Source organism: Podarcis liolepis (assembly GCF_965112155.1).
Source record: "Podarcis liolepis genome assembly, chromosome: 2".
NCBI lineage: Eukaryota > Metazoa > Chordata > Lepidosauria > Squamata > Lacertidae > Podarcis > Podarcis liolepis.
In genome coordinates this window covers 97,247,177-97,259,339 of record NC_139555.1, presented here as the reverse complement: position 1 = coordinate 97,259,339, position 12,163 = coordinate 97,247,177, and the positions used below count along the sequence as shown (strand labels likewise).

Below are 12,163 nucleotides of genomic sequence, written 5' to 3'. Positions count from 1 at the left end.
CAGCATGACTAAGCCGCTTCTGGCAAACCAGAGCAGCACACGGAAATGCCGTTCACCTTCCTGCCTGAGCGGTACCTATTTATCTACTTGCACTTTGACGTGCTTTTGATCTGCTAGGTTGGCAGGAGCAGGGACCGAGCAACTGGAGCTCACCCCATCATGGGGATTCGAACCGCCAACCTTCTGATCAGCAAGTCCTAGGCTCTGTGGTTAAACCCACAGCGCCACCCGCGTCCCTTCCTCTCACATAGAGAGATTTAAAGCTGTAGTAAGAGTTCTCCAGGTTCCAACCTGGCAACTCTGCCTGTGACCTCTACAGCGGCTTGGTTGGGCATGCTTGGTGCTAAATGTCACTAGAGCAACTACCGAAGTGGAAGGAACTAAAGCCACATTAGATTAAGAGCAAATATTACATAAATAGATATAGATGATACGTATGTTTCAAAGTGTTGGTGTTGATCTTTAAAGCCCTTAATGGCTTTGGCTCTGCACTCCTGAAGGAGCATCTCCACCCACATTGTTCAGTCCGGTCACTGAGGTCTAGTTCCAAGGACCTTCTGGCGGTTCCCTCACTGCAAGAATTGAAGTTACAAGGAACCAGGCAGAGGGAACGCCCTCCCATCAGCTGTCAAAGAGATAACCAATTGCATGATTTTCCGAAGACATCCCTGTATCGGAATGCTTTTAACGTGTGGTGTTCTGTTGTGTTGTTGTAGTGTTGTTGCATCCCAGTCAGGTGGGCAGGGTACAAAAAACCCCCCACATAAACATATAAAGTACAGTGGTACCTCGGGTTAAGTACTTAATTTGTTCCGGAGGTCCGTTCTTAACCTGAAACTGTTCTTAACCTGAAGCAGCATGGTAGCTAATGGGGCCTCCTGCTGCCGCTGCACGATTTCTGTTCTCATCCTGAAGCAAAGTTCTTAACCTGAGGTACTATTTCTGGGTTAGCGGAGTCTGTAACCTGAAGCATATGTAACCTGAAGTGTATGTAACCTGAGGTACCACTGTAATATAATTCTTGATTGATGACCGCAGAGCAAAAGGGCCAAACATTTCATCAAGAAAGAGTAGGCAGACGATGTAGTAGGCAGAGAAGGAGCAGGTGAGGGAAAGAATAAAGACAAACAGGGATTTAATAAGAGACTGTGAAGTCTAAATGTTTAGACTCATTTTTGGAATCTCTGTTTATTGATCAAGTGTGCAGCCTGGACTCTTCCATACTTTAAAATTTAATTACTGAGATTTTCATGTATATAGCTATTACAATGAGCAACTTACGTGGCCTGTTTGTTACGGAGGTCTGATCCTTCTTTTGCCAACAGATTGTTAAGGAACAACTGTTCTCCTTAGAGAGAACATAAGGTGAGCAGGGCCTGTCAGAGGAAGCCATTTGGAAAAGGAAGAGGATGTCTGGCAGCGAAGCACAAATGCTCATACAGGGCCATTTAGGCAGCCATAGGAAGGCAGCCTGGCACTTCAAAGTTCCTTGCTATTCACACAAGTGAACCAAATGAATGATTCTTATGGCTCTAGGGAAGCTAATAATAATAATAATAATAATAATAATAATAATAATAATAATAAACTATTATTAATATACTATTGTGGAGTGCTGGTCAGAAACTACATTACCCAGCAGGTCAATCCAGAGTGCCCCATTTTACAGGGGCAAATGGGTCATCCTCTCTATGGAGAGGACTGGCTCCTTTCTCCCCCGAATCTCTGTCCTACACTAAACAGTGATGACAGTTGTTTGGACTGACAGTAAGTGACAAGGGGACACCTGAAAGACAAACTGCTCTCTTACACATGTTGGCAGGGTTGCCAAACCCTTTGGAGTCTTATTAATGATGCATCTATTCTTACTGTATTCCCACCCCCCAAAAGGTCAAAATAACTCTTAAATAGATGGTTGAATATTTTCATATACCTATGTTTGTTTTATAACTTTTTATCCATAATTGGTACAACAGAGAGCAAGTCTCTGATGGCCTTCACGGTGTCAGGAATGGGCTTCCCAAGGTAGACCATGTTCCACAATATGATACACGGCTTTCTTTTATTTTATTTTTGTTACTCTGTGCCCTGAACTGGACAAGGAAGAGGAAAACAAAGCAGACTGAGCGTAAAATGAAGAACAACCCAATTTCCCGTAGTGAGGCTCTGTCGTTTGGAATGCAACTGATATGTCTCCATTGTGGAATTATGCATCCACCTTCCACTACATCACACTGCAGGAGTACACCATCTGTTACCTGGCCAGGTATCTCCTGGTAGCACTTGCTGCAAAGATTTGCAGTTACGTTCCTTTTAGCTCACCACTGAGATTATGAGAATGGATGGTTTTTGCCATTAGAGGCAGGGCATCTGTCACTAGCATACAAGACATTTGGGATGCTGCCTAGTGGCAAGCGGGTAAAAGCTTAGTTATTCTCTGGCGTTTGGGATATAATGCGCATAATGCCAACTCTAATGAATAGTGCTTGATGGTGCTGCACATCCAGAGAAGACTGCAGAAGCAAATTTTCCAGCCGTTTATTTGTCAGGATGGAGTGCGTTAATACCAGCTGTTTCATTGCCAAGTAGTTGGTATTTCAATATATGATTGTTCCAGTGGTTGATTTTTGTTTTTTTGTTTTTGTTTTGAGGGGGAGGGTGTTCTTTTAAACCACAAGCAGGCAACCCCAACACCTCACCCCCACCATCCCATTCTTCCACCCCATCACAAATCTTTAATTCTCCTTGTTTTGTTTCCTCCTCATTTTCCGCAGCTTTAAAAAGCTTTTTTATGCTTTTCCTATTGGCTGGTTGTATCTCATTTTATAACTATAAATGGATTCACCATCCCCTTCATTTTTTCCTGGTTCTACGGTTTTCAGAGTGGGGGAAGGTTTTCCCTGAGCTGTCTGAGAACAAAATGGTAAGCTTTAGCCGTGTGTGTGTGTGTGTGTGTGTGTACACATCACACACTAGCTTAAGAAAGGAACGGCTTCCGTTGGCTTCCAGAGCAGTAGCTGAATTGGTCTGTTTTATTTTTTGATCCTCCATATGCTTATTTTATAGTAGCACCATCAAACTGAGTGAAGTCTACTTCTGAGTACAGTCATACCTTGGAAGTAGAACGGAATCTGTTACAGAAGTCTGTTCAAGTTCCAAAGCATTCGAAAACCAAAGCGTGGCTTCCGATTGGCTGCAGGAAGCTTCTGCAGCCAATCAGAAGCCACAGAAGTCCCGTCAGATGTTTGGCTTCCATAAGAATGTTCAAAATCAGAACAGTCACTTCTGGGTTTCCATTGTTTGAGAGCCAAAATGTTCGAGAACTAGGCTGTTCGAAAACCAAGGTGTGGCTGTACATAAGAGCTGTGCTGGATCAGACCACAAGCTCATCTAGTCCACAAAAGGGAACACTATCAATGGCTGCTAGCTATGATGACTATATACACCTTGGGTTACAGACGCTTCAGGTTGCGTTTTTGGGGGTTATGGACCTGCTGAAACCCGGAAGTACCAGAACGGGTTACTTCCGGGTTTCGGCGCATGCGCAGAAGCGCTGAATCGCAACCCACACGTGCACAGATGCGCTGCTGCGGGTTGCGAATGTGCATCCCGCATGGATCACGTTTGCAACCTGAGTGTCCACTGTAATTCCCTCCAGTGTGAGACGAGGATGAAGGCAAGATGGGCCTTCAGTCTAATCCAGCATTCTTATATGACTAAGGGCCCCTCCAGACTGTGAGTATACATTGCAACATATCACAGACACCATAATGGGGCATTCATACAGGACACATTGTTCCACTATATTAGTTGTTCCGCAATGATCCCCCAATGCTATTGCATTATTGCTGTCTGGTGTGCAAAAAAAGTGGAGCAATTAAAATAAAGCAGAACACTTGTGGTATAAAAAGTCACAGGATTTCATCAGGAAGCTACGATACATGCCCTGATTGGAAACAAAGCAGTGCGTCTTTCCCCGAAACCTTTGCAGGCACAAACAGTATTGAAAGTGAGATTGCATTCAACTGCATTCATCAAGCACAAATCATCATGAATGCATAATGAAAAGGATGTCTTAATGCAGTTACTCCTACCAAAAATGAAATTAAAGTCTGAATCAGCTCTCAATGTGAGCCGACCTAAATACTGGTGTATGTAACACACTTTAAAAAACTATCTTGATCCTTGATCCTATTTTAAGGTTAAAAAAAAAAGTAGGAATGAAATTGCCTGGAAGTTCTCTAAAATGGATACAGACAGCGGTCACTCTCCTTTTCAATCATTTCGGAATGAACATCCGTGTAAGAGTTAGGAAGGAGAGGTTTCAGGGTGGGATGGCCTCAAAGATGCTGCTAAACCTCTCCTTTTGAAATCCATTCCACTGAAGACCCACTCCATTCTGTGCAGGTGACAAGCACAGCAGCACAAGACATTCTCTGGAGCTGTGAGGTTCTAGAACAAGGTCCAATGGCTTAAACATCTGGTAACCCAAGGAAGGAGAGCAGTGTCACTTTTGACACTCCGCAGAGCACCAGAGGAGCTATTCTGCTCCTCATACTCCCTCTGGTGGTCACGCCACACAATTAAAATAGAAGAACCCAGATCTGTGGCGAGTGGGGCAGGATTGACAGTTTTGCAGAGAGTCTCCAAAGGTGAAAAGCAGAATGTGTACGTTAGGTGTGTAATTCTTTTTCCTTTTTGGATTTTGAAAAAAATAAAAAAGCAATGGAGCTACTTAAGGATGCAATTTGAAATGAAAACCTGGAAGTCAAGTCATTTGTTGGGTGTCCGTGTGGCGTAGGTGTGTAGGTATGTTGATATACATACACATATAGTATAGGTAGGTATTATATAAAGCAATGTATGTATGTTTATGTTATGAAAATAAGGCAGTGTGTTGTGTATGCGTATTGTGTAAATGTATATGTACCGTATTTTTCGCCCTATAGGACACACTTTTTCCCCTCCAAAAATGAAGGGGAAATGTGTGTGCGTCCTATGGGGCGAATGCAGGCTTTCGCTGAAGCCTGGAAAGCAAGAGGGGTCAGTGCGCACCAACCCCTCTCGCTCTCCAGGCTTCAGGAGAGCCGCAGCGCCAGCCCCACAAGGTCGGGGGACAGCGGGGAGGCGGAACGCCGCCATCCCACTGTCTCCTGATGTGGTTTGGAGGCTGACGGCGGGGAGACGCGTGCTTCTCCCCGCCGCCAGCCCCGCAAGCTCCGGGGACAGCTGGGAGGCGCAGCGTGTCTTCCCGCTGTCCCTGGACCTGGTCTGCAGGCGGGCAGCGGGGAGAAGAGCGCTTCTCCCCGCTGCCGGCCCCACAAGCGCCTGGGGGAAAATAATTTTTTTCCCTTTATTTCCCCCCCAAAAAACGTGGTGCGTCCTATGGGCCGGTGCGTCCTATGGGGCGAAAAATACGGTATGTGTTTTATATGTTAATAAAATTTAAATGAAAAAAATGAAATGAAAAGCTAGCACCAAGGATCCTTTTTCCTTGCAATTATTTACTGGTACCCCAGGTTCTTTGCCATCACTGGGAGAAAAACAACAACCAGATGCCTCTTTATCTCCTGCATTGGTCTTCTGCTTCAAACTGAGGTCTGCACTGCACACAGTGGCAGAGCTTCATGCACCGGCACTGGGGGCGGAGAGCAGGCGGGGGTGTGGCTGGTGTGTGTCCCAGGGGGCATGGCAGCCGCCTGCAGGGGCGTGGCGCGCATCCTGGGGGTGTGATGCGCTGCCTGCAGGGGCGTGGCACCCAGCATGGGGGGCCCAGCTGCAACGGCACCCCTTTGGGATCATGGTCCGGGGTGGTGCGCTCCCCTCCGCCCCCTCTTCCTCCGCCAGTGACTGCACAGTGTGTGCAGGCGAAAGACCAAAAGAGAACTCATTGACCTATGCATAATGTGCAGAATGGATGGGGCCAGAGAGGTTGCAAGGATGTGGAAGAGAGAGGCGAACTGTGCAGATAAATCAGTGTCCCTTATTCTTTACTCAACACCAGCTCAGTCAAACAATAATTTTAATTTGAAGTTCCAATGGGTTTTGAAAGCTTTGCTTGACATCTGTATATTCCAGGGGTGATAATGTACCACAGCCAGCTGACCGAGTAGGGGAAACTTTTGTGCTGATTCCTACCTTTATCTCAGAGAACAGCCTCCTCTCTACTTGAGCCTCGTGGTTTTCAGCCTTCCATTATTACATGAACACTTCTTCACCCTTCTCACTCCTTCCTCCCATCTTTTGCTGTATCCATCTTCCTGTAAGGAGAAGAAAAAATGTTCAGAGCACGTGAATTCAGTTCAGCAGAACACCCTTTGTCGACCTGGTGCCGTCTAAATGCTTTGAACTACAACTCCCATCATCCCCAGCTACCATATGCATGGGAGTTGTAATTCAAAACATCTGGAGAGTAGCAGGTTGATGAAGGCTGAGGACTGCATCCAGTGGTGACAGCAGTGGCAGAAAACACTTCCCTTCTTGCAAGTTGGGGGGATATTGCTCCTAAGCATGTTGAGCTCTGTGTTGCTCATGAGCAAGTGGCATTCAAAGGAATTAATGGGGAACCTCACCAAATGTTTGTGTTTGTGTTCTTGCGATGTTGATGTGGCCAGCTGTCACATAATGCTCATAGGTAACTTGAAAGAGCATATTCTGGGCTGTATTCAATGGTGGCTTTGCAGCTGGTGGAAAGCACTGACTTTTGTGCAGTTCTGGGCATCCTGATTTCACCAGTCTCCCCCTTCCCATCACTGCCTTCCCAAGCTGCCCCTGAAGTTTGGGGAACCCAGTATGGGATATAGTGGCAGAGGGATGCAGCAGGTAGCACGAAGGAAACGGATGGATCATCTTTGCTCTGCCAAGTGAACAAAGTGATAACTAGCATCAAGAATGAGGAAAATAATAAAGCAGAGGTGGGATACTGTTTTTGATAGGATTCCTAGTTCACGCTAGCAGCTTAAACGTTAACACTTCTTTGCAAGGTTATTTGCGTTTTGAATTAAAAGCTAAAGGTTGCATTGCAGCTAAAGGAAAAGCTGCTGTTAAAATCTCAGCGTGTTTTACAGGTTGTACCCATGAATTCAGAAATAAGCACAGCTGAGTTCAATGGAATTCCTAAGTTCAATTGAATACCTAAATATGCCACCATGTCTGATCAGGGAATGTGAAGGCAGCCCCCGCCCCCCCCCAGCCAAATTTCAACCTGCAAACTACTTCGCCAGCTCACTATTCTATGGTGGGAATTTAGCTACAACTGTCACCGTAGATGAAATCTGTTGCCATTGCAGAAGCCCAGAAGAACCAATGACCCTTTAAATGGAAGCCAAATACAAACTAAATTAGCATTGCCACCCCAGCCTACTGGAAACACAACTCCTTCATGATAAACTCTGCAGCAAGCTCTCTGCTGACACCGTTTGGTACAGATCTAAAAGTAGGAAGGAATGTAGAAAGTGAGGTTGTTTCACTGCGTGTATAACGGGACTGTAGAAATAACTTATTCAAATAAAGTAAAATTCAATCTACAGGGAAGGCAGGAGGAAAGGGTCCTTATGGGGGCTAAAAAATCGTAAAATCGTATAAATCGTAAAAACACGGGGGGGGGGGATGAAACAGATGTGCCAAGATAAAATAAGTTAGTGCCACCCTGGAACAGGGCTGTAAACCTCCACTCTCTGGAGTAAATGGCAAATTTGTAGCTGAGTAAGAAATGGGGTAGGGACGCGTTTCCGTGTGCTGCTGTGGTTCGTCAGAAGCGGCTTAGTCATGCTGGCCACATGACCCGGAAGCTCTACGCCGGCTCTCTCAGCCAATAAAGCGAGATGAGCGCCGCAACCCCAGAGTCGGCCACGACTGGACCTAATGGTCAGGGGTCCCCTTTACCTTGACCTTTACCTTTAAGAAATGGGGTAGAATATTTGATATGTGTCTGTTGTGTGGTGGTCATTTTCTCTGCCTAAATGGTCTATAGTAATAGAATGGTCCCCTTCATGGATCACTGCCTTGCCGTGGCGAAGGGGCTTGAATAACTCAGAGAAGCTATGAGCTATGCCGTGCAGGGCCACCCAAGATGGACAGGTCATAGTGGAGAGTTTTGACTAAATGTGATCCACCTGGAGGAGGAACCGGCAAGCCACTCCAGTATCCCTGCCAAGAAAACTCCATGGACAAAGACAACAGGCATATAAAAGTTATGACGATGGAAGATGAGCCCCTCAGGTCAGAAGGTGTCCAACATCCTACTGGGGAAGAGCGGAGGACAAGTACAAGTAGATTCAGAGCTGATGAAGCGGCTGGGCCAAAGCCAAAAGGACGCTCAGTTGCGGATATGCCTGGAAGCGAAAGGAAAGTCCAATGCTGTAAAGAAAAATATTGCATAGGAACCTGGAATGTAAGAACCATGAACCTGGGTAAGTTGGATGTGGTCAAAAATGAGATGGCAAGAATAAATATTGACATCCTGGGCATCAGTGAACTAAAATGGACAGGAATGGGCGAATTCAGTTCGGATGACCATCATATCTACTACTGTGGGCAAGAATCCCATAAAAGAAATGGAGTGGCCCTCATAGTCAACAAAAGAGTGGCAAAAGCTGTACTGGGATGCAATCTCAAAAATGATAGAATAATCTCAATACGAATCCAAGGCAGACCTTTTAACATCACAGTAATCCAAGTTTATGCACCAACCACTGGTGCTGAAGAAACTGAAATTGACCAATTCTATGAAGACTTACAACACCTTCTAGAAATGACACCAAAGAAGGATGTTCTTCTCATTATAGGGGATTGGAATGCTAAAGTAGGGAATCAAGAGATAAAAGGAACAACTGGCAAGTTTGGCCTTGGAGAGCAAAATGAAGCAGGGCAAAGGCTAATAGAGTTCTGTCAAGAGAACAAGCTGGTCATCACAAACACTCTTTTCCAACAACACAAGAGACGACTCTACACATGGACATCACCAGATGGGCAGCATCGAAATCAGATTGATTATATTCTCTGCAGCCAAAGATGGAGAAGCTCTATACAGTCAGCAAAAACTAGACCTGGAGCGGACTGTGGATCATCAGCTTCTTATAGCAAAATTCAAGCTTAAACTGAAGAGAGTAGGAAAAACCACTGGGCCGGTAAGATACAATCTAAGTCAAATCCCTTATGAATACACAGTGGAAGTGAGGAACAGGTTTAAGGATTTAGATTTGGTGGACAGAGTGGCGGAAGAACTATGGATGGAGGCTTGTAACATTATACAGGAGGCAGCAACTAAAACCATCCCAATGAAAAGGAAATGCAAGAAAGCAAAGTGGCTGTCCAACGAGGCCTTACAAATAGCGGGGGAGACAAAGAAATCAAAATGCAAGGGAGATAGTGAAAGATACAGGAAATTGAATGCAGATTTCCAAAGAATAGCAAGGAGAGACAAGAAGGGCTTCTTAAATGAGCAATGCAAAGAAATAGAGGAAAACAACAGAACGGGAAAAACCAGAGATCTGTTCAAGAAAATTGGAGATATGAAAGAAACATTTCGTACAAAGATTACCATAATAAAAGACAAAAGTGGAAAGGACCTAACAGAAGCAGAAGACATCAAGAAGAGGTGGCAAGAATACACAGAGGAACTATACCAGAAAGAAATGGATGCCTTGTATACCCCAGGTAGTGTGGTTGCTGACCTTGAGCCAGACATCCTGGAGAGTGAAGTCAAATGGGCCTTAGAAAGCACTGCTAATAACAAGGCCAGTGGAAGTGATGATATTCCAGCTGAACTATTTAAAATTTTAAAAGATGATGCTGTTAAGGTGCTACACTCAATATGCCAGCAAATTTGGAAAACTCAGCAGTGGCCAGAGGATTGGAGAAGATCAGTCTACATCCCAATCCCAAAGAATGGCAGTGCCAAAGAATGCTCCAACTACCGTACAATTGCGCTCATTTCACACGCTAGCAAGGTTATGCTTAAAATTCTACAAGGCAGGCTTAAGCAGTATGTGGACCGAGAACTCCCAGAAGTGCATGCTGGATTTCGAAGGGGCAGAGGAACCAGAGACCAAATTGCAAACATGCACTGAATTATGGAGAAAGCTAGAGAGTTCCAGAAAGACATCTACTTCTGCTTCATTGACTATACAAAAGCCTTTGACTGTGTCGACCACAGCAAACTATGGCAAGTTCTTAAAGAAATGGGAGTGCCTGATCACCTCATCTGTCTCCTGAGAAATCTCTATGTGGGACAAGAAGCTACAGTTAGAACTGGATATGGAACAACTGATTGGTTCAAAATTGGGAAAGGAGTACGGCAAGGCTGTATATTGTCTCCCTGCTTATTTAACTTATATGCAGAATTCATCATGCGAAAGGCTAGGCTGGATGAATCCCAAGCCGGAATTAAGATCACCGGAAGAAATATCAACAACCTCAGATATGCAGATGACACAACCTTGATGGCAGAAAGTGAGGAGGAATTAAAGAACCTTTTAATGAGGGTGAAAGAGGAGAGTGCAAAATATGGTCTGAAGCTCAACATCAAAAAAACGAAGATCATGGCCACTGGGCCCATCACCTCTTGGCAAATAGAAGGGGAAGAAATGGAGGCAGTGAGAGATTTTATACTTTCTTGGGCTCCATGATCACTGCAGATGGTGACAGCAGCCACGAAATTAAAAGACACCTGCTCCTTGGGAGAAAGGGGATGGCAAACCTAGACAGTGTCTTAAAAAGCAAAGACATCACCTTGCCAACAAAGGTCCGTATAGTTAAAGCCATGGTTTTCCCAGTAGTGATGTATGGAAGTGAGAGCTGGACCATCAAGAAGGCTGATTGCTGAAGAATAGATGCTTTTGAATTATGGTGCTGGAGGAGACTCTTGAGAGTCCCATGGACTGGAAGAAGATCAAACGTATCCATTCTTAAGGAAATCAGCCCTGAGTGCTCACTGGAAGGACAGATCGTGAAGCTGAGGCTTCAATGCTTTGGCCACCTCATGAGAAGAGAAGACTCCCTGGAAAAGACCCTGATGTTGGGAAAGATGGAGGGCACAAGGAGAAGGGGACGACAGAGGACGAGATGGTTGGACAGTGTTCTCGAAGCTACAAACATGAGTCTGACCAAACTGCGGGAGGCAGTGGAAGACAGGAGTGCCTGGCGTGCTCTGGTCCATGGGGTCATGAAGAGTCGGACACGACTAAATGACTAAACAACAAACAAATAGAATGGCAGAAGTGGCCTGAAGCTCCTATGTCCAAATTGCCTGCAACGAGGAATTTCAGGATTATTTCTACCAAAGCATGCAGTGTATATACAGAATGATAGAAAAAAGAGAGGGGAAAAGAGTCCACACACCAGAAGAGGGGGGCGGGGGAGGTGGAAGAAAATGAAAAAGAAGGAATGGTCTTTGATGAAGAAGGCAGATGGGCAAACAATCACTGGTAAACAGTCTGGTTCTTCTGTTCATAGTAATTAGGGAGAAGCTATAACAAAGCTATAACCAAGGACAAAGGATGGCAGAGAACAAGAGGTGGCATATTTTGCATCAGTTCCTTGCTGAAAATATATGAAAAGGGTATCATGCAGAGGGGAAGCTTCTAAAAATCTAAAAAGTCTTAAAATTCTAAAAAGTCTTAAAATTTTATATGTATATATATATATGCAATCCTCTAGTATTTTCCATCATTTTTACTACCTTCATCTATGCACCAGGGGGCAGACTATGCAAAACTACAGTTTTGCCAGTTCAAGCATGTTTTTTGTGTTTTTTAAAAAATGAAAGAAAGTGGGGAAAAGTTATGCGCAGGTTCGCCCTCTGCAACTATACTTTTGAAACCCCAGGAGTTTGTAAATAAAAAAGGAAGCATTCAATGTCAACTGAAAATTTATAACATCTCTGACAAATCTGTCCTTTTGTTTTCTTTCCGTTTCCGGGTCCTTAGTTGGGACATATTCAGCCTTTCTTTCTCAGCTGTAAGCATTAACACAATTGCTTTACAATAAATGACACTGAATGTTAGATTGTTATCAGTGCCATCCCAGGCATGCTTGTTCAATGCGTCTGACTTCCTGGTAAGTGTGTATAGCACTGCAGCCTAAATGACCCTGGACCAGAGCATGAAATAATATTTAGCAAACACATCTGACAATTGCAAAGGGTGCGTGTGAAAACAACAAT

At 44.6% G+C, this 12,163-nt stretch overlaps 1 protein-coding gene across 2 annotated transcripts in view; it reads right to left on the bottom strand.

The window, feature by feature from the left end:
• Positions 1-12,163, bottom strand: part of FRMD4B (FERM domain containing 4B) — a 243,354-nt gene that overhangs the window by 162,683 nt on the left and 68,508 nt on the right. For both annotated transcript variants that reach the window (XR_014522917.1, XM_083491339.1), the window contains exon 2: positions 6,139-6,260. The gene's annotated coding sequence lies outside the window, so the exon portion shown is untranslated. The remainder of the gene's footprint in view (positions 1-6,138; positions 6,261-12,163) is intronic.